The 23690-nt window shown below is 35.5% G+C and overlaps 1 protein-coding gene across 8 annotated transcripts in view; it reads left to right on the top strand.

Moving 5' to 3' along the window:
- Positions 1-23690, top strand: part of SLC16A7 (solute carrier family 16 member 7) — a 257556-nt gene that overhangs the window by 46319 nt on the left and 187547 nt on the right. For 5 of the 8 annotated variants that reach the window (XM_043966179.1, XM_043966176.1, XM_043966178.1 and 2 more), the window contains exon 2: positions 20711-20751. The exons of the other annotated variants lie outside the window; for them this stretch is intronic. The gene's annotated coding sequence lies outside the window, so the exon portion shown is untranslated. The remainder of the gene's footprint in view (positions 1-20710; positions 20752-23690) is intronic. 8 annotated transcript variants of the gene reach the window in all.

The following is a 23690-nucleotide window of genomic DNA, read 5'->3' on the forward strand; positions in this document are numbered from 1 at the left end:
AGAGGCTTGACATGCCACAAGGTTATTTTTTTTCAACTCTTACCAGTAATTGGATTTATTTTCTTCCAGAATTTAGGCTCAATAGATCAGGCAAAGAGATGAGCTGTTCTCTAGTTAGAATAGGCCTTTGGGAAGAAAATACATTCCATGCTGTGCTTTTGTTTGTAGCAAAATGTCAAGCCTGTTACCAACTGAAGACAAACCTACAGTATTTTGGGACATCAAACTGGCAACAGATAGAGGCATCTTGCTGGAGAAAGAAAATTGAAGCTGGAAATAAGAAAGCTGTATAATGTCCTGTTATATTTGGTACATGTTAGCTTCTGTGAAACTCATACTTTATGCTGGCCAATATACATTATGACAGATTTTTCATCAATTCTTCTTCTCTTCCTTCTCCATTTTGGAAGGCAAAGTTTCCAGGATGCTATTTACCATACAGATTTTCATTTGTATTAAGAAATAAAGATTTGGGCATGTGTCAGAAGACCTAAGTTTGAATTGTGACTTTGTGACAATGGACAAATGATTTTACTTCTCTGTGCCTCAGTTTGCTTATCAATAAAATTAGGCAATTGGATTTAATGGCTATGTTCTAAGGGAGGCAGAATGTTAAAGGAAAAAGACCAATTGCCATGGATTCAGAGGATATGGATTGACATTTTGCCTGTGGTACCATCTGTATAATCTTGTAAATTTCCCTTTGCCTTTTTCCCCCCTCATTATAAAATGAGGCTGTTAAGTAAGAAATTCTGTTACAGCTCATGCTCATGTCTAGATTTAAAGTTTTGTGAAACTAATAGGTTGCATGTATCTTTCTATTATACAGATCCATTAGGGTGACTGAAATTAGGCCTAATTTACATAGGTCATTAAGTTATTAGTGAGTCTTTCACTTGAAAAATTGTAGGTGACCCACAATCTGCAATGTGTCACTGATACACCATACACTGAATTTTAGCAATAATCTGAATGCTTAAAAAAATAAAAGAATTGGAAATCTAGTAGAAAGATTTTCTTCCATTTATATACAATTGTATAGCTTACAAAGCACTTTCATATATATTATATAATTGTATCCTTTTGCTCTCCTTCTGAGTTCAGGAAAACATATAATGAGAAAGTATGTATTATTTTTTTTTAAAGTCCTGCAACTAAAGTCAGAAGACCTGAATTCAAATTTTGGCTTTACTACTCCCTAGATCCATGACCTTAGACAAGTTATCTAACCTCATTCAAACTGATTCCTGAAAAATAAAGATTGTCTTTAAGGTTACTTCCTTCTGGAAATCCTATCTTCTATAACCTTCAATTTCTTTCCATTCTTTCCTCTACCTCTCTAAATCTTCCTTCTATCTCTCCTACTTTCTCTTCGAAGTCCCCTTTGAGTACTTCCATGGCCTGAAACCAATTCGTATTTTTCTTGGAAGCTTTGGATGTAGGGGGCCTGAGGTTGTTATCCTTTACTGAGGGTATGCCTCGATCTTCCTTGTCACTAAAGAAACTTTTGATAATTCCCAACTTTCTTTGCTTGCTCATCTTGCTATCTTTTACTTGACTTTTAACTCCCTCTTACAGTGGGGCCCTACTTCCAAGCTACACTGTCCCAAGCTTCAGAGAGTCCCAGGTGTTTAAGTTTGAGGGAGGGCAGGTTTTTCTCTCCCTGGCCTATCTATCCTCTGATCTGAAGATAACCTCAAGGAAACTTGCTAATTAACCAGCCAACAGAACTTTTTGTGCTGCTGTGGCTTAGAGGAGCCTGTGTCCCTCCCCAATGTGGGTCTCCCACTGCTCAAGATTACTTCCTGATTCTCTGTTGGGGTAGGATAGCTGAATTCCCCCTTAGGTCCCACAGACACCACTGTGTTTCCTCCCCACCCCCCCACTCCCCCCCACCAGCCATTCAGCCCTTTCACCTGACCATAAGCTTAATTCCAGAAGATGCCAGTGCTGCAGCTGATTAGGAACCTCGGGGGTAAGTTTCTCTGGTGCAGCCTGCCTGGAGACTCTGGGTTGGACTCTTCTTGATGCCCAGCATAGCCCCCTCTAAACTGTCTTTGGCTGGAAAATAATCTCAGTCTGTCTTTTTGTGGAGTTTGCTGCTCCAGGGATTGTTTTATGACTATTTGGAGGGCAATTGTGTCAGGAGCTCTGTGTGTTAAAGGTCTTTCCTTCACCATCTTGGCTCTGCCCCCCGACCTTCAATTTCTCAGTTAGAGAAATGAGACTCAGAAAGTTTTGATAGTTTGCCCACAGTTACAAAGCCAATAACAAATGGTTAAATTTGGGCTAGAATCCATATCTCAGAGTGTCTACTCCAGGACTCTATCTGCTTTCTCACACTTCCTCTTAGGTAGACCATGCGATTCTCACATTGGCTTTGGATAAAGTTAGTGATTCACATTCCTGGGCTCCAAAATAAGAAAGTACTTCCTCCTTCCTAGACCCTAATTCATTGTGAGGGCAAGTTGTTCAGACTGAGTGACATCAGAAGTAGGATTAGGTGTTAAATGAAACTGTGGTTCCAGGTTTAGTGCCAGCCAAACTCTTCCCATATGCTTATTTTTCAGAACAGAGAAATTTGACCCTTAGTTGTATGTAAGAGGTTTTGTTTTGTTTGTGGGGTGGGGCTTACCATTGCTGATGTAATGGAAATAATACTCAAATGAGAATACAGAGACCTCTGTTTTCTAGTTTTCTAGTTTTCTCCACTAGTGATGATCTCTGTGATCTAGGGATAATGCTTAATCTCATTGGGTTTCCTCATCTGTAAAATGAATATATTACTAACTAATTCTCAGGATTGGTCAAGGTTTTAAACTTGGATAAGTAGCATTTGTTTATAAAATCTCTCTCTCTCTCTCTCTCTGTGTATATACATATATATATATATGCACAAACATATTTGTGTATATGTAGCTATATATTATATATTATATATACACATATACACACATGTCTGTAAACACATACATATACCATGCATATATACATGCACCGTACATCTATAAATAATATAGGATCCAAATGATACTTCCATAGGTTCTTCCTCTTTAATGTCCTTTTTGCCTCTGCCTCTTCAGTCCTTAGACCATGCTTCCAAATGGTCCACATATTCATAGCGGTACAATAAAAAAATGTATTTGTAATCAGGAAACCTGGGTTTGAATCCCAGAATTTACTTCTCAGCTGTGAAAACTTAAACAAGTAACTTAATCATTCCTTGCCTTAGTTTTCTTTTCTGTAAAAATGAAAGGACTTGACTAGATGATCCACTTTCCTAGTATTTAATGTGAAATACTGGCGTACTGATGTTTAGGAGGATAGTTACTCTCAACAAAGGAAATTGTAGAGGACCACCATGCTTTTAGGACCCCCTTAACTCTTACTTCCTTCATAAAATTTTCTTAATCGTTACTGCTCATCATGATCTAAGCGTGATGTATTATTTTTTGTACCAAATATTTTCAGTCTCACAACATTTGATGAGCATTTGCAGCGTGTTAGGTGATGAGAGGAATTCAAAGAAGGCCAAGTATTTTCTCTCATGGAGCTGACAGTAACACTTATCCATGTGTCACCTTGTTTACTTTATATTCTTACATTTTTCATATGTGTATGGGGCAGCCAAGTGGCTGGAGCACTGGTCCTGATATTGGGTGGATCTGAGTTCATATCTGACCATAGACATTTAGTAGCTTTGTGACCCTGGACAAGTCACTTAATCCCAATCGCCTTAAAACATCCGGGACCATTTCCAGTTATCCTGATGTATATCTTTCTGCTGTACCCAGATGGATCTAGAAGAGAGAGTGAAGTTGGTGACTTTGTACAGCCCTGCCTCACTTCAATTCAGTGCAAGTCATGACATCACCCTAATGCCATGGTCCTCTTCAAGAATGAAGGACAAAAACAACATATGTGTATATTATCCCCATATTATAATAGGAATACCTCTGCACTTGAGTCAGAAGTGAAACTATTAAAAAGAAGAGGTAAGTGTGGCTTTTACCTGGAACATGTTCAACGTCAGCTTACAAAAAAAAAATAACAAATGATCAAATTTGCATCTATTTCCCCAAGTTATTGAGGAAGTAACATTAAGATGGTTGGGGAAGGAGCAGATTATTATATGCTCCCATTGTTACAAAATTAACTAGTTGTGGCGATGATCAGATGTCTCCACTTCTACTTCTAGGTCTATCACTAGTATGATCTTGGGCAAGGCATCCAATTTTTCTTGGCCTCAGTTTCATCATCTCTAAAATGGTTGCTTCAAACAAAAAATCATATATTTCATAATTTTGAAAGATAACATTTCAGAGCTCCAACAAACATTCTTATTTTACAGATGAAGAAATTGAGGTCCAGAAAAACTAAAAGACATAAGCTAACAATAATGATAACAATAATATTTATATAGTGCTTCCTTTATATGTGCCAGGCTAGAACTGTACTTAGCACTTTATAATTATTATTTTATTTAATCATCACAACATCCTTGGGACGTGGGTACTATTATTATCCCCATTTTACGTATGAGAAAACTGAGGCAGATAAAGGTTAAGTGACTTGCTCAGGGCCACACAGCTAATAAGTATGTGAGACTGGATTTGAACTCATGTCTTCTTGATTCTAGGCCCAATGTAGTCCCCTAGCTGTCCAGACTTGTCTGAGGTCATTGCTCATAGGTGACAAAGCTCATACAAACCCAGCTTTCTTTACAGTCAGTTTAGTAGACTATTTTAACTCTCATCAGAAACTAATCTAATTTTAAATTGACAAGTTACACTGGGCAGCAGCTAGGTGGCACAGTGGGTAAAACACCAGTCCTGGATTCAGGAAGACCTGAGTTCAAATCTGGCCTCAGACACTTGACACTTACTAGCTGTGTGACCCTGGGCAAGTCATTTAACCCCCTATTGCACCCCCCCCCCGCCAAAAAAACAAAAACAAAAACAAAAGTTACATTAACAAATGTAGGGGCAGCTAGGTGGCGCAGTGGATAGGGCATGGGCCCTGGAGTCAGGAGTACCTGAGTTCAAATCCGGCCTCAGACACTTAACACTTACTAGTCACTTAACCCCAACTGCCTTACTAAAAACAAAAAAAGTAAAAAAATAAATAAAATTTTAAAAAAACAAATGTAGTCAATAAGCTATTTTAAAGCACAACTCATTTGCACATTATGGTTGGCTAAAAGGTATTGAGGGTGGGAGAGAAATAAAGGAGAGACACAGGTGAAAGGGACAGAGACAAAGAAAGGGGGGAAAAGGGAAAATAGACAAATAAGTAGGACAGTTCTAGAGAAGGCTAAAACACAGAGAAGCAAAGAGATACGGTGTCACCAAGGTTGTGGCAAGAGAAATATTTCACAGGAACCTGATACAGAGGCTGAGCTCGCTTTTCCTAAGTCTCTAAGACCCCACAAAGGTTAGGCTAGTTTTTCCTGAAAAGTTACTGAGACCATCTTTTAGGGTTAATTGGCTCTGGAAACTAAGACTGAAATTACTGTATGGTGTAGCCTTCTGGTGGCCTATGTTAAAAAAAAACAAAAAACAACCAACCAAACAAACAAAGAAAACAAAAAAACAAACTAAGAAGAAAGAATCAGGGCCTCGTGATTCAATGCTGTATTTTTGCTGAATATCCCTTCCATTGTATAGTTAAGTTCTTTTGTTAACTCATAACTGATCTACAAGTGTCTTGTTCTAGTTCCCAACCTGAACCACCTGACTTCCCCAAGTGAAATATGAGCAATGACAAAGGTAGATAGAAATGTTGCCAAATGGAGAAAAGAAGACAATGGATCACTAGATTTTGATGTCTTAGCAAACTGCTCTTCTCACATCTTGCTGTTTAGTTAGTATGGACTTCAGAATATGATTATTTTTCATCATTGTCCTTGGAAATGCTAATGAGTTGACTAGTCACCATTCACAGTTCTTTGTTGTTGTTCAGTCATTTTTCAGTTATGTCTGACTATGACCATTTGGGGTTTGCTTGGCAAAGATACTGCCATTTCCTTTTCCAGATCATTTTGCAGGTGAGGAAACTGAGGCACACAAGGTTAAGAAAGTCTCTGGGGTGGGATTTGAACTCAGATCTTTCAGACCCTAGGGCCAGCACTCTATACACTGTATGACCTAGCTTCCCTTACAGTTCTTCTCTTTATCCTCAGACCTATGCTCAGAATATATTAGCCATAGTGATTCTTAAATAGTAGAGATAAGGCTAGAATAACAATACCTCATAGAAAAAGATTAAGTAAAGTTGAAACTTGTTTGCCAGACTGAGTTTCTAGATCTTTAATTTGGCTGATATATGTGAAACAATGTAACTTCTCTAATCTCATTCCCATTGCCAGTGTTAGTGAAAATTATATAATGTGATTACAGTTTTCCTTATTCTCGGCCTGAGGCTAGAATATTCCTTTCCCTTTATTTATCAGTCATGGAGCCATTAGCTTTTGCCATTAGAAGCTACACAGGCATCAGAGGTGTTATAACTGGATATATGTACTTCAAATTCTCATTACATACTGGTAACCTCCTCCTATAAATTGTGGACTTGGAGTTTTCAGCTTACTACTTGGTCTTAATTGGAAAATTTGCGGTTATATCCAAGTACAAAATGAACTATCAGAACCAGAGATTTTGCTCCTTGTTAACATTACTTTTGTGATTTATTCCACCAATTCACTTCTCCTGGAAATCTTATTGAAACAAATGCCTCTTTTCTTTTGATAAAGTGAGTCTGCTCTTCAAGACATACAAATCATGCAATGCACTAAAACAAAAGAACGGTCTTAATAATTTTGACATTGAAGAGAACTGGAATGACCTTTAGGTCTACACAATGATTACTTAGCTCTCTGCTTCCTTTTTCAATTCTGAGTTGTCCATAATTACTGATACTTGTAGTTATTGACCTCCCCCCCCTTCCCCTTCTCCCCCTCTCCTTTTACCAGAACACATGGGAGTGGCTTAATGGATCTGTCATCTATTTGGAGATACCACATGAAGTTGGTGCCCAAGTGTCAGGAGCAAATTCCATAGGATGAAGATACATGAGTTGCAAGTTCTTTGGGTGCCTGATAGAAATTCTAAAATAGCTTCTTTGCATATCTCTAGCAACAGATGGGACCTTTTGGGTTGAGATACATAATCACGTGACTAATAATTGTGCTAAATGTTTCATTTAATTTAGTAAATATTAACTAAGAACTTATTATGTCCAATTTTGCTAGGTAGTAGTTATAAAAGAGTATAGTCAGAAATTTTGCCCTCAAGTTGCTTGCAATCTAAAGAAGGGATAAGATAACTATGGTATAAGGCAGGAAATAAGTGCACAAGAAAAATCAGACAAAGACATTTGAGCAGAAAGATCACTTTCAGAGTAGATGGAGAGACAGATAACAGAAAGTTTTGAGAAAGAAGCAATACCTACGTTGGACCTTGAAGAAAATAAACTAAAATAAAAGAGGGAAGGGGGGAGTATATTCTAATCTTAGGGACAACATTATCATATGTATGGAGATTAGAGAAGGCAGGACAAGAATGCAGTATGGTGATAAGTAGTCTACTTTAACTAGAGCATACAATTCTAAAGTGCAGTATATGAATGGGAGTAGTCTGAGAAGAAAGTGGGAAAGTGAATTGGAATTAGATTATAGAGGGAGGTCCTCGAATGCCAACACTAGAAACTTATTTTTCTCCATTTAGGCAATGGAGAACCATGAAAGACTTGAATAGAGAGATGATATAATTAGATAGCATGTGAAAGATTAGAGAAGTGGTAGATGGGAAACAGAAAGATTACTTAGGAAGCTAATGCAATTGTCTGGGCAGGAGGTGATGAGAACCAAACTTAGTCTAGTTCATTGGATGGCATTTCAGAGACCATCAAGATTGAATTTGGAGGGGATGGATATGGAAGACAAGTAAGAAGGACAGGTCTTGGCAACTGATTTAAACAAGAAATCAATAAGCATTTATTATGCACTTTATGTTAAACACAATACAAAGTGCTGGTTGTATTTGAGAAGTGAGTTGAGATGGAACATTCAGAGATGGCTCTAAAGTTTTAAGCTAGGGTGTTTGGGAGGTAGAGAATGCTATTAAGTGATATAGAGAATTTACAGAATTAAGATTTCTGAATGGCAGTAGAGGGTAGCTGATGAGTTCTGTTTTGGACATATTGAGTTGAAGGAAATGAAAATTCATCCCATTGAATAGGTCCAGTCGGGTGTTAGTAATGTGGAGTTGGAGCCTTGAGAAGAGGTATAGCCTTGAATAGTTGAAGCCAAAGAAATGGATGAAATGACCAAGATTATGGATTATGGAGAAAGGGATGACTAAGGATCTTGGGCAACAGCCAAATTTAAGGGCTGGGCAAAAGAAGAAGAGACAGTCAAATATATCCCAATACTAGGGGGTGCCTAGTTAAGCAATAATCCATGACTATACAGCCTAGCAAATACTGAAATTCTCTCAATGAATAGAGGAGATTTATGCTTTAAACAAAGAGTACAGAATCCCTAGGTAAAGGACAAAATAAAAATTCATATTGTACTTTTAACATTTTAAAAGAATAGTTGGAATTGTTTTCTCTGATCCCAGATTCCTAGGTATTTAGAAATATATTTTCCCAATATTAGAAAGGAAATAATCTTATAATACTCTCATGTACTATGTTTAATCTATGTTTTACTCTACATAGTCCTATTAAAAACTGATCAGCTGAAGTAATAAAGTTGCCTCCATAATATTTCTGTAGAGTGAGCTTGAACATAGAACTGAGAGATTCAGTCTCTCTCTATGGGATAATCCTAGCTTTTCAAGGGTATGGGAATTTGTGACTAGCCAAGTAGAATTTAGTTCCAAGATGTTACTGATTTGTGAGTCCCTCCTCCTTCTTGAACTTGTATTTCAGCAAACACTACTAAGGTGACCTTAGACCAAAGCCATTGGCTTTCCCCAAAATCAGATACTTGTATTTGCATACAGTATGGAACATTTACTCTTATCATAGAATCTTGTGCAAACAAACAATACATAATACTAAATACATAATAAAACATTGAAACATCTACCATGTTGTTAGACATTTAAACTCTTGTGTGTTCCTCCATAGACATAATCAATCTGGAAATAGAAGTTATCAAAAAAAAGCACAATATAAATTTCTACAGTTCAATAAATCTGAGTTCCCTTTCAAAAGAACCAAAAAGTGTATAGAACTTCCAAAGAATATTTGAATCATATTTCAATAAAACCAGTTATCAGAAATAGAGGTGAGAACTCCAGAGAACATAAAGGGAATTATAGTTGGGGACCTTGGAATCTTGGGGTGAAATGGAGCTTAGGGTGTTTCTTTTGGTATTGCTTACCTTGTCACTGGTAGGGACCACTGACCAATTTTGATTTTGCTAGCCCATTTTGAATTATGTGAGAGGAACCAGTGATATGAAGTACTCCCTCTGTCAAGGTTGACATTACTTTTCAGCCTTGAATACACCCTTTCCATCCCTTACTGTTTCTCTTCATTTTCTGTGTTTGCCTCCAGGAAAGTCCCATAAAGTTCCTTTTTCTTCTAGCTTGATGGAAGGGGTGGGGCAGAGAGAGTGAGAGGGACACTGTATTTGTATCTCCAATGACTAGCCTTGCACATATCAAGAATGTTAAAAATGTTAATTGAATTGAATCGAATGGAAGGCCTTTGTCATGTCTTTTCACTTTTTTGTAAAAGTGCATTGTTTATCTTTTCTTCTTGACTCTAACCCAATAACTTTTTCACTTTTTCTCTCTGCATATTATATATATATAATTAAATACCAAACTTTATACCTCTATTGCAATCTCTCACTTGTAACAAATATGTATATTCTAGCAAAATAAATTTGTGCCTTGATTATGTCTGAGAATGCATATCCTATTTCTTTCCTCTAGTCCATGGTCTATCCCTGGCTCCTTTCCTGATGATACATTTCCTTCGTGATATCAAGGGTACCTGGTAGACCTCACTATCTATTTTTCCCTTTATGCTCTGTCTTGAATGTTAACATAATAGTATTGAATGCCTTTGGCAAGTGCACATCATCCTGTTTTATACTTTTCATAATAATAACTAGAAGGCCACTGAACAAAGATTCCTCTGTTGATATGTTTGTCAAGGAATCTTACATGACCAGAAGATGTTCCTGGGAGACACATTATTGAAGAAGAGTCTTTAAGGGTGCATTTTGTTCTACTAAATCAAATGCTTTTTGGGTCATCAATAGATTAAAAACAGAGTGGGATCTTATATTCATTATACTTTTGGGTTAAATATGTGGATGTCGTCTGCCTTTTAAAATATTAAAACCTGCCTATTGTTATGCTTTTTATTTGCATATTCTCTCTACTTGTACATACTTCCTTCTATAAATATTTTATGGAAATGAGAAAATATACATATGGGTAGATATTTTTAGAGCAGCTAGGTGGTGCAGTAGATAGAGTGCCAGGTCTGGAATAAGAAGAGTCATCTTTCTAAGTTCAAATATGGCCTCAGAGACTTACTAGCTGTGTGACTCTTTGGCTGACCTCCTGGTCTCTACCTCCTCCCCTTGCCCTAGGCATCAGAATCCGCAGTTATGGCTCTGATCAGACTGGTCCCATTCAGCAGATAGTTGCTAAAGTAAACCGTTTAGAAAAAAAGTTTTTAAGAAACTGTAGTTTTTAAAAAACTGTTTCTTGTCATAAGATAGCTTCATCAAACCTGTGTGCATCTGACTGAAAGTTATTACTCTTCTGAATGCTCTGGTGTTTAGCCAACTCTATTTCATTCAAACCTATTGCCACAGTGTTTGATCAAATGTGGTCCAAGTATGTTAAAAGCATAGTGAAGGAAATGTTGCTAAATCAACTGTTAGAAAAAAAAAATTCCACAAGTCCTGAACTAAAGAGCTGTAGATTTGAGGCCGAGGGGGCTGATTTCAAATCCTTCTTCTGAAATATGCTTCCTAGAGGTCTTTCAACAAGTCACTTAAATAGCTTCTTTTCTGGGAACTGTTAAGGTATGGCTGCCATAATTCATTTAATAGGGTTTGGTTTGTGGTTTCTATCACCCTTCTTAATATGTCATTAATACCTCCCATTTATATAATGCTTTAAGATTTGCAAAGAGCTTCATAAATATCATTTCATCCTTACAACAATCCTGAGAGGTAGGTATTATTATTCTTATTTTAAAAATGAGGAAACAAAGAAAGATATAACTTGTTTAGGGTCAGAAAAGCTGTCAGAGTCTGAGACCAAATTTGAACTGAGATCTTCCTTACTCCACTAGTTGCCAGTATGTAAAAGCATATGTTTCCATTTTGGAATTTTGTAACTGCTAGTTATATTCTTCATCAATAATGTAAATAAATTGGTTTTGCTTGCCATATATAGTACATTTATAGGCATATACAGATTTATATACAGCTATATTCATAATTAAAACCCTTCTTTCTTTTTTTAGGTACTTTTTGTATTGGAATTTCATTCTCCCTCTTTAGAATTTTAATTAGTGATTGTATGTAGGGAAAAGGTCATAAGAGACCTTTTCAATCTAAGGGAAACCCAGGCCCATAGTAATGGGTTACCTATTTTACTTTAAATGCTCTTTAATGTCTTTTTTTTGGTAACTGAAAACAATCTAGAATGTTTTCCCCTTTTGCACCAAAGATAACTTCATGAGACACCATTTTCATCTTATTTTTCTGTCAGGCCTTCTTGCTCCAATCTCTTATTCATACTCAATTACTATAGTTCCCATCTGGAAGCCTTGGGCTTCTTTTTGATGAGAGTTCTCCTTATCTCACTCTACACAGATCCAGGGCCAATATTCTTCCTTCTTGCCATTTTTATATTATACTGTGGTCAAATATTTGGAGAGGAATTGGCTTTTAAATGAATTGAAGAAACTGACCAAGACATTTTCCACATGAAAACTTCTATAAGTGCACAGAATGCTTATATTCCAATTGATGCCTTACTTTAGTGTCTTCATTTAAAAAAATGGGGGGAGGATTGAAATGGATTACATCTAAGGATTCTTTTGATTTTTAATCTATGCTTATATTAATATACATAAGAAATAGTTGTCATCAAAGTTAAAGTCTTATTCCTTATACATTTCTCATTTTTCAGAATGGACAGCTTGTATTAATCAGTCACATCAGAGCAGTTGGAGTAATGCATGATGACTTTTTTTCTCATCCTTATTATTATTATTCTTTCTTTGGTGGGGCAATGAGGGTTAAGTGACTTGCCCAGGGTCACACAGCTAGTAAGTATCAAGTGTCATAGGCCGAATTTGAACTCAGGTCCTCCTGAATCCAAGGCCGGTGCTTTATCTACTGCACTGTGCCACCTAGCTGCCCCCTCTCATCCTTATTTTTGCTCTATTTTGGTGTTGATTTTTTACTTTTGCTCTAATTAGTTAATGCTCTGAATGTACAACAAGAAGTCAGTTGTAATTGACTTCGGAATCAGTAAACATTTATTTTCTCTCTTTAATATATAGTCCATTTAATTTTTCTTTTGTGATAATGATTGTTCCTTGCCTCATTTGGTATCTTCTGGTTTTCTTCTTAAAGGAAAAATTTGTAATAAACAAATGGGTAGCTTCTGATTGATCTGTACATTTTTTTACCTTTTTTAATACCAAATCATATTTTCTAATATTTTCCATCTTCCTTTATGCCCCTCTCCACATCATAGTCATCAATTATTTTGACATCATTTGGAAAAACTTGCCTATTTCTTAATAGGATTTAATTACCTCTTCATTATTTCTAACATATGTTTTCAATATAGACTGTGATGATTATGAGAGTGCTCTTTTTGTAATTTTGCTTATGAACATCATGAATATTTCAAGTCAAAATGGCTAAAATTCTGGGTAATAATTCAATTCAACAAAAATTTTAACTCAACAAAATGTTTACTAAGTGCTTACTATTGTTCACAGGAACAAACCTAAATCTGAAATAGTTTTAAAAGGAAATGTATTAGGTTATATGGTACAGAGAAAGAGCCAGAAAGAATTATATAGGATTTTGATAGAGGTATCACAAATGGGTCACCCATCAATCACATGAAGGAAAACCATTAACACAAGCTTGAGTGGACCCAAAATAAATCCTGCATGTGGAGACCCCAAAGAAAGATGTTTTAGGTATATCCAGGACCTGGGGAACAAATACTTTCTTGCAGTTATCTCTGGCATTCGTAAAAATGTTACTGAGATCAGGACAATATTCTGGAAGTAAACAGTCTCTAAGCAGATAAAGTTAGCTTCACAGGATATTAAGAAGTTGTAAATAATAATCCAAAGGTCATAATATTCTACTAGTCAGTGGGAATGTGACCAAGAAAATAAAGGAATTTTAAGAGTCAGAATAAAACAGTAGGAATGTATTCTTATCCATACTTGAAAAGTCTCCTATATAAGACAATTAACAAGTGATCATCATGCTTCCATTGGAAGATGCTCGGTGATGGGCCACCCTTCTAAGACAGTTCAATCCACATGTAGTCAATTCTAATTTTGAAGAAGTCTTTCTTGACATCAAGACTAAGTGCTGTCTCTTACAATTTCCATCCATTACACTTGTTTTTCTCCTCTGGATCCAAATAGAATGAGTTTAATTGATCTTCCATACAGCATCTATTCACTTATTTAAATGCTGTTATGATATTTCCTCTCTCTACCCCAGTTTTCTCTTCTCCAGGACAAATGTTCTCAATTTGTTTGACTGATCTCCATATGAAATGAACTCAGATCCCTTAACTATTTTGGTTGGCCTCAATTGTATAATCTTTAGCATAGATATTTCATGAGATGTAGTACTCATAACTGAAAAGTATAATCCAAATGTGGTCTGCCTGGATAGAATCCAAAGGGATTATGACCTCCTTATATCTGGAAGCTATGTCTTTCCTAATGTAGCCTAAGATTGAATGAAATTGTTTTGGCTACCACATTATGCTGATGATTTGTTTTTACAGTAGAACAAACTCTCCCATTGTTTACCAACTATCTAAGTATGCCTCTTATACAGTATTTTTTTTATGTCTGAAATAAACTTTACATTTCTACTTGGTGTCATATTATTAAATTCAGCCTAATTCCTCAGACTGGCAAAAGATTTTCAAAGTAGTCCCTACCCAAGGGAGCTATTTGGAGCATGTACACAGATATTGTATGTGTATATATACAGATATCCATGCACATAAATATTTACACATATATTCATATGTATATACATATCCACAGAGCTGTGGACATACCTACACATGTTCATATCTGTGTATACATGTATGCATGATTTGTGCATTATGTGTATGCACATGCACAACATATACACATCATGTTTAATGCTCCAAGTAGCTCATTATATGTGTGTATATACACACATGTGTATGTATATATACACATGTGTATGCATTTATAACATGTATACTTAATGTATTGTGTATATTATATATGTACTTAGCCATACTATATACATTATATATCTAGCTAGATAGATGATAGATATAGATATAAACATACATATACAAGGTAGAAAATGAATTAAATATGTAAACAAAAGATAGGTCGAATGATGAATTCCTGTCATTACAAAGTTGTAGAGGTGAGAAATAGAATTTGGCTTGTATGTAGGTTGTAGGAAGGTGAGTAACATAAAACAAGCAAACATAACTTAGATGTAGCTCAATGAACTAACACAGGTCATCTAGAGATTTTTAAATAAAGTGACAGGATCAGACCTTTTCTTTGGGCAACTATGTAGAAGATTGTATATGTAGAAGAAGGTCTATAAGCCAGGAGACTAATCAAGATACAACAATATAGATGACAGATGATGAAGACCTGAACCAGGGTGGTGACAGTCTGGAGAAAAAGGAATAGATGGAAAAGATGTGATAATGAGGAGACTCCACAAGATTGGGCAATTAATGAAGTATGGGGATGGAGAGCATGAACAGGCAGAGGCAAAGGTGACAATGTTGTTATTGTTGTTGTTGTTGATTTTGGATGTATGGTGAAACCAACTTAAGCAACTTCTTTATTCAACTCTCCAAGCAAAATTTAGGAACAATCCTTCCACTTCTTTTCCGCTTATTTATGTGTGCTGGCTTCATTTATAGTGAGAATATAAGTATCTTATATCATAATAATAGCTAACATACTCAGCTTAAAGTCCATTTGAATGAGTCTTTCCTCATTGGTGGAGATTAACTACTCAATGTGCTAGAAATGTCTAGCCTCAAGAAAGAAGAAAATCTATACCAGAATACCTTTTAGGAGAGGTCACTGAAGACTGGAAAGAAGGAGCAGGTTTCTATCATGGATTTGCTACAGTAGAATCCTTGGGGAATTTCCTTTTGGGTGAGATCTGGGACTTTTACTTTTGGTTGAGCTGAAATACCTCACTTCCAATATCAGAGCTCATTCACTTTGAGAATTTTCTGGTATATTCTCATATGCATGACTTCCTGATTTCTGTTTGCTATATATTTGGATAATTGGATTTGTTTTCTTTTTTATTATTTGCTGGATGTGTAATTGTGTAACTGGCATCTGATGAAAAAGGAGTCAAGCCTGGAATATGTGATTTTGGATACTCTTTTCCCATTAAAAGATAGTGACCAGGAGCTCAGCTTGAACCTAAAAATGATTTCCCCTAGATTAACAAAATTTATGAAGGGAACGAGCCATTAGATATATTTCTATTACAACAGGGTAGATAGCCTCTGGGCCTAACCTCTTGTTTTCCCTTTTTGTGGGAATCAAAGTCTATCTTGGGGAAAGGTTAGTAAAGGAGACTCTAGAGGTATCAATGTCTTCTTTTTTTTTGCAGGGCAATGGGAGTTAACTGACTTTCCCAGGGTCACACAGCTAGTAAGTGTCAAGTGTCTGAGGCCGGATTTGAATTCAGGTACTCCTGAATCCAGGGCCGGTGCTTTATCCACTGCGCCACCTAGCTGCCCCTCAATGTCTTCTTCTAAGCCAAACCATTATAGACACATACAATTTATATGGGAAAAACTAACAAAAACAATTCTACACATACACATGCACACACATAAACAAATGTGTGTGTCTAAGGTCTGCCAAAAACTTCATGTAGTTTTCAACTTTAATAGCTTAAAACTGCAAAAAGACATCTTTTGGGAAACCCTGTATATGTGTATGTGAGTATATACACACATATATGTATATGTGCATACATTCATGATCATCATATGTAACATGTATATACCACTTACTATGTACCAGGCATTGTACTAGTTCTTTACAATTACTGTTTTACTTGGTCCTCAAAACAATCCTGGGAGGTGGGAGCTATTATTATCTCCATTTTATAGATGAAGAAACTGAAGCTGAGAGAATTAATTGATTTGTCTAGCCATTAAGCAATTAAGTGTTTGAGGCAGGATTCAAACTCAGATAAGTCCATCACCCAATTCACTAGGTACTTATTCATGGCCCAAACATCTCATTTTCAAAATACCAAACATTAAATTAATACTTTTTTAGTAGTCTGAAAATATTTTATTTTCAATATTCCCTGTTCCCTTTTCTCCCTTTCCTTCACTATCATCAAAGCAGTGGAATGAAACCCTGTAATGCCTTCCTTAGTGTGAGCTTGTGTTTTTCTTTCTATTTTTTATGAATCCCTGTAGCTAAGAATTTCATATTGTAGCAGCCAATCTCCTTATGAGAAACTTTTATGTACTTAGATCTGTTGATCCCTGGGCAGCAGGTATAACTTGAAATATTTCCACTTGGGAAGAACTTAACCAGGGCTTTTACCCCTCAACATTATAAACTTCCAAATCCCAGAATCATCTCTTCTCCTGAGGCATAGAGTATAATTTCTTTACTCCATCATTAGTATATAACAATGTATATATACATATTTTTCTTTTCAAAGAAACCTCATTTTAAGGGCATGACACATATTTTGGAGTTGACCTATATCTAGTCCAATAGAATAATAGAGGAAAATAGAAGTTAATTAAAAATTATGATCACTAAAATAATATGACAATCTAAATCTCTTTATCTATGGACAAAATTTTACTGGTCTTTTTAAAAATAAATTATCTTAGGGGGCAACTGGGTGGTGCAGTGGATAGAGCACCGGCCCTGGGTTCAGGAGAACCTGAGTTCAAATCTGGCTTCAAACACTTAACAATTACTAGCTGTGTGACCTTAGGCAAGTCACTTAACTCCAATTGCCTCACCAAAATAAATAAATAAACAAACAAACAAACAAATAAATAAACAAATAAACAAATAATAAATTATCCAATGGGGGAAAAATTCTGTACAATAGTGATTTATACAAAACAATTCTGCCTCTATCAATTACTTTAAGGGCCACATTGATTTTTCATTTGAATAAAAATATAATTAAATTTCTTACACTTTGATCTAGAGTTAGAAGTGAACTTGGAAATCATTTCATTTAATCCTCTCTTTTTTTCAGATGAGGAACCTGAGGCTTAAAGAAGGAAAAACATTTGCTCAAAGTCATATAGCTAGTTAAGCAGCCCATTCCAGAAATGAATCCAGGTCTTCTGATTTCAAATCCAGGGATCTTTCCAATATATACTACTGCTCATCCATTAAAATTACTTATATATATGGTGAAATAAGGCAGCAAGGTACATAGAAGGCAGAGTACAGAGTGTGTATACACACACACACATATATGATATAGATAAATATGAAGTATACCTATGCATATATATATACACACACACACACACACACACACACACACACACACACACACACACTCTGTACTCTGCCTTCTATGTACCTTGCCTGCCTTATTTCTTCTTACTTTTTTTTATTCACTCTTCATTCCAGTCGAATTAGCCTATCCTTTTTATACAACATCCATTTGTTGTGTAAATGATCATCCATCTTCTTTCTTCCTTCTTAGAATACCACTGTTCATTTGTTACCTCTTTTGGAGGGGCATATCTTTATTCCCCCAATTTTTAGCATTTGCTATATTGAAATAATTTTTTGTGTTTATATGTATATATGTGCGTGTGCATGTATGCATATATAGGTGCATGCACGTGTGTATATGTATACATGCATGCATGCATGCATACATACATACATACACTTATTTACCTTTGCTTATTTTATCCCTCAAGTACTAATGGACTCATTTGTCACTTAGTTGAAACCTGTGGAGTCCTTAAAACAATGTTTTTAAATGTATAAAATTTTAAAAATAGATAACAAAAGAAACCAAATATATGGAAATCCAGTTGTCAGAAACTTAAAAATAAATTCACAGGCCTCAGGTTAGGAAGCCTAGATATGATAGAATGTAAGTTCCCTAAGGGCAGGAACTGTTATAGATACAGACACACATACATATATGCATATATGTGTGTCTGTATACATACATGTAGGTAGATGTATACATCTCTATAGATTGTATTCAATGCTTAGTAGTACAGTGTCTTGTTCATAGCTTAATAAATACTTTTAATTGAACTGAATAATATGCCCATTAACTGAATTATTTAGAACAGGAAAGTCTTACATTGCTTGAATGTATAACTCAATAAAGTCTAAAGATCTTATTTTATTTTAAAGCTGCATCCTGTATAAATACCTAAACTGCTTAGGAAGTATACAACCAGGAGTGTTCATTCAGGTCTCTATTCAAAGTTGGTCATTTGTTCTTAGTACATCATGCTACAGTTCTGTTTTTTTATTTTTTTAAATGGGAAACCATGAATTCAAATTATTCTAAAATGAAAAAAAAAAGACAATCCCACTTGTAACCCAAATTTCAAATCCATTTAGAATGACCCTTAGTCCCCCAAAATGTGCTTACTTTTGAGATTTTGAAGTATACAGCCTAAGATCTGTATTCCTTAGAAAGCCTTGTGGAAGCCAGAGAAATTGCCTAACTTAGTTTATGTGAAGGAAATATCAGTGAGTAACATATTCTGACTATTATATCTTATCAGAGGCAGCCACTCACAGAATTCTAGGCGGAACTTGAGTTAGAGGATCAGTAGGTAGCAGGTGTCTTTGCATGTATCTTGTGTATTTTAGTTATGTAGTCTCCTTAGGTCAGTCTCTGTGACTCTGTATCTGTTTTGCGGAGCATCAAGCACCATGATAGTGATAATATTAATGATTCCAGCTCGAGCGTTTTACAGTTAGTTAAGGTCAAAAGTGGTTTACTTCAGATAATAGGGTAATCAGATCGTACTACATGTAATTCCGAAATGCTGCTTTTTATCCCCAGGGCTTCTACTGATTCAGTGTTCAGACAGGCCCCAGAAACAAATATTCTCGTCCTCTCTGTTAGCTTTTACACATACAAAAAAATGGAGAGAGTAACATTTAGATGTGGTCAAGAATCATAGTTAAGTTCAATCATTTTGTATCTATTGATTTTTTTTTAATTAAAAGGATCCTAGGGACATACACATTACCCCCCCCCCCCCCCCCCCCCGCCCAAAGCCTGAGAGATATACCTGCTTGTGACCAATTTCATGCACATATGGTATTGGATTACAAAACAACATAGCTTTTTTTTTTTTCACCTTTTTTTTTTTTGCATTTAGTCTTATAAGTGACTTCCTGCTTCTCTGTCTTTTTCTATTAACAGTTGAGTTGAATTGCACATTAACTGTTTATTCTGTATTCAGAAGAGTACTTCTATGTTTCAGCCTCTCCTACCATTTTAATGGCATATACTTTTTAGTTTGGGGCTGTAGTTGAAAAGGCAACAACTCAGCAATCTATGTATGAATAAGTTTTATAATACTGTTGGCTAATCCATTCTGTCCTTGATTCTGACCTATCTTGATACTAGTCTACAGTTCCTTTGTAAGGTTGAGACTAAATTCAGGAGTTTGAAGTTAATTGTAATAACATTTAGGTCTATGCCATTATTTTTTTATTGGGCCTATCATTTTGTGTCTGTTATGGAACTCTTTGTTCTATCAATTTCTAGGTATTGCAAAAGAATGTGTCCCCCCTTTCAATATTCTCATTATTTATGTTCTTTTTTTTTAAAGCATTCTCCAGTTACTATTACAAAATTATTAGGCAGATAGAAGCCAATAATCTGGATTTCATGTTATCCAAGTATGAAGCAATAGGCAGCCTTCTTGGCTACAAAGCAGGGCCTTTTAACCATTTTGGGGTATGTGTGTTATGGACACCTTTGATGGTCTGGTGAAATCTATGGACATTTTCTCAGAATAATACTTTTTTAAATGCAGAAAATAATATATACATATATATAGGATTACAAAGGAAATGAATTATATTGAAATACAGTTCTCAAAATGGATTTTTTTTTAAGTTTATACAGCCCAAGTCAAAAACTTTCGCTCTAAAGGGTAACAGTTGTCATTATACTGTTATATGATGGAGTTCTTCATATAGGTCTAAAATCACATCTTCTGTAGGGAATCAATCTTGGTGGGGCTACTATTTCTCATCGGCACCCCAGAACCAGAAGGGGTGCAAGCCCATTCAAAGAAACTGTAGGTAGGAACGGAGAGAAAATAGACTCATCTAGCTCAAAATAGAAAGTAAACTTGAGGACAATTTAAAAAGATGTTTCTTTCTTGCTCTTATCTTCTTTCCTTTTTTCTTCCTTGTAATTTAGGTCATTCCGATGATCACAGGTTTTCCTTCTGTTATATTTTGGTAAGTGCATCCTTATTTCCTTTTGGAATGATAACTGGTATCAGCTTGAGCACTCTGTAAATACTGGAATGCTTGTTCACAGCTTCCTTTCTCTGACACATTTTAATGACTGCTTTGCATGCCACTGGTATTTAAATGGCTGAAAGTTTCTAAAAGTGCATTGCTCTTCTTTAAATAGACTTGGATGCTACTCACCCAAATAGCAAGGGCTTCCGTGTCACCTTTGGTTACCAAAAATGCCTTTAGACCTGCCAACTATTTGTACTTGTGAAGGTTTTTCAAGGATTTTTGTCCCTTTTGCCATGTGATTGACAGAAACTCTGAAGGTTATTTGGCAGTATCTATCAAAAGTAAGTCCTGCCATGTATGAACAGCTTTAATTAAACACTTTTCATTTTGGCAACCTGAGCTTGAGATTCTGAACATGTTGTGTAAAAAAGAATATTTTGGTACTTATACAAAGATCCTTCTGGAACCCTTCGGTTTCATGCTGAGCAATCTGATGGGAGGGTAACTGTATTGTTGAAAAATAACTTGGGAATTTGGGGCAGAAAGAAACAGGAAGGCAGTACTAGTTTAATCCATGTATAATAGGCCCAAGTTTACTCAATCATTGAGGAGTTTCTCAAAGGAAGGGAAATTAAATTTATTGATTCATTAAGCTGTCATTTATTAAGCAAATCCTATGTGCCAAGCACTGTGCTATGTATACAAAGAACAAAAATGAAACAGTCCCTGACCTCAGGAACTTACTACGAGGAGAAATAGCATGTACATAAATCTTGTATATAGCTATTTGTGTATATTTTGCTTCCTCCATTAGAACATGAGGTCAGGGGCTGTTGATGGTTTTCTTTTTATTTTTAGCAGCTAGAACAGTACCCAGCAAACAGTAAGTACTTACTAAACACTTATTTGGTTATTTAATATTCAAAGTAAATCCCGAACAATTGGGAGGTAGCACTAATAATTGGGGTTATTAGGAAAAGCTTGAGCCAACCTTTGAAAGGAATTAAGGAATCAAGAGACAGTGTTGGGTAGAAAGGGAATTCCAACATGGATGAGAAAATACCTGTGGAATTTATTGAGTGAGGGAAGTACATGGTCAAACATACACTTTAGGAAAATCACTTTGGCAACTTTATGGGGTTGAACTGGATTATGCAGAGACCTGAAGCAAAGAGAACAGTCAGAAGCTTATTGCAATAGTATGTCTAGGCAAGAGGTGATGACTGCCTGAAATGGGCGGTGGCTGTATGGGTGGAATTCAGGGGATATGTAAATGATGTTGTGAAAGAGGGAAAAAACAAAAAATAATATTTTAGAATATGTGCTGCTTTTTTTTTGTACAATATAATATATATGTCATACATATACATATTTGTATAATATATTATACACATATAGTATATGTGTATGCATTTGTGTATATACATATATGTGTACAAACAGAGTTTTAAAACACTAAGGCAATAACTGGTATTCATGATTCCAAAGATGTGTGTATATATATCTATATGTATATATCTATATTTATGTATCTTTCTATATATACACGCACATACCATACATAAGCCATATATACCATATATACACACACCCCAAATATATATACCACATATATACACCATGCACACATATATATGTATGTGTGTGTCTGTGTATATATATGATTGATACGTAAACTATATCCTATCATAAATTAAGCAATTAAATCAATGTCTAGTTTTGGTCTTTGGAAGATACTGAAAAGAATCATGTTGCCTCATGGAGAATAGCATCATAATCACAATTGTGCAGAGAAAACATTTTTGGCAGCAATGTGTTATTGAACTTCTAACTTACTAGCTGTGTGATCGTGGGTAAGTCACTTAGCTGTCTCAGGTTCAGCTTTTTCACCTATAAAATAAGGATCCTGAATTCAATGAGGTCTCTTTCAACTCTCAACCTTTGACTACTATTACAGTTAAAATTTTTTGATCCTCCATTGCATGTATCAAAATGTGTGCATACTAGGAAAGTGAATCTGTAGTAGTTTAGCCTCAGGCTCCCAATGTCATAGATTTACCCCTAGGAGGGACATCAGTAGTTACCTAGAGTGTATTTGACCATTGCTTTATATTATAATTAGAGGTCTGAAGAGTAAGAGATAGACTTGGGAAATATTGGCAATGAAGTTTAGGATTTGAGAACAGACTGGGAATGTGGAGTAAAGGAAACTGAAAATTTCTTGGAGTTGTTTTGTTTCAAAGGGCCATGGGTATACCATGATTTTTCTTTGTGGCTCTGGTTGAGTCTCTGGACCTTTCTGAAGATTAGTTATAGCACTTCCTTCACAGGGTTGTTGTCAGCATGAAAAAAAGTATTACATGCATTAAATACTAGATGAATATGAACTATTTTCATAATTGCCTACTATAAATGGCACAACAGGCCCAAGGGAGGGTGAGATTTTAATCTGAAGACTTAAGGACAAAGACTCAAAATTTTAGTTGATGAAAATAGATTTTTCTACCTAAAAAGGAAAAATAAACAAAGAAAGAAGCAAACAAAACTTACTAACTATCTCTCTTACCCTGGACATGTGACTCTCTGGGTCTCAGTTTACTCACCTGTAAAATGAGGGAGTTAAATTTGATAGCTTCTCTGTTTTCTTACAGTTCTAAATCTAGGATCTTGTGAGTCTATAATCCTATAAACTTAATCTGAACTTTTGATAGGAAAATATCTATTTTTAATACCAGTGGAATGATTAAAGTATCATCTCAAAATTTGATTACAAAGTATGTCTGAAACATGCCTATTTACAACATGAGATGCAGAGGATGAACAGAGGTATAATTGTATTTTATTTAGATTTCACCAACAAGGCCTCTTACATAGAAGTAGTATGACAGATAACAAAAGGATCAGTTTGATGTACTTCATTTGGCAAATGT

The sequence above is a fragment of the Dromiciops gliroides genome, chromosome 5, assembly GCF_019393635.1.
Source record: "Dromiciops gliroides isolate mDroGli1 chromosome 5, mDroGli1.pri, whole genome shotgun sequence".
Taxonomy (NCBI): Eukaryota; Metazoa; Chordata; class Mammalia; order Microbiotheria; family Microbiotheriidae; genus Dromiciops; species Dromiciops gliroides.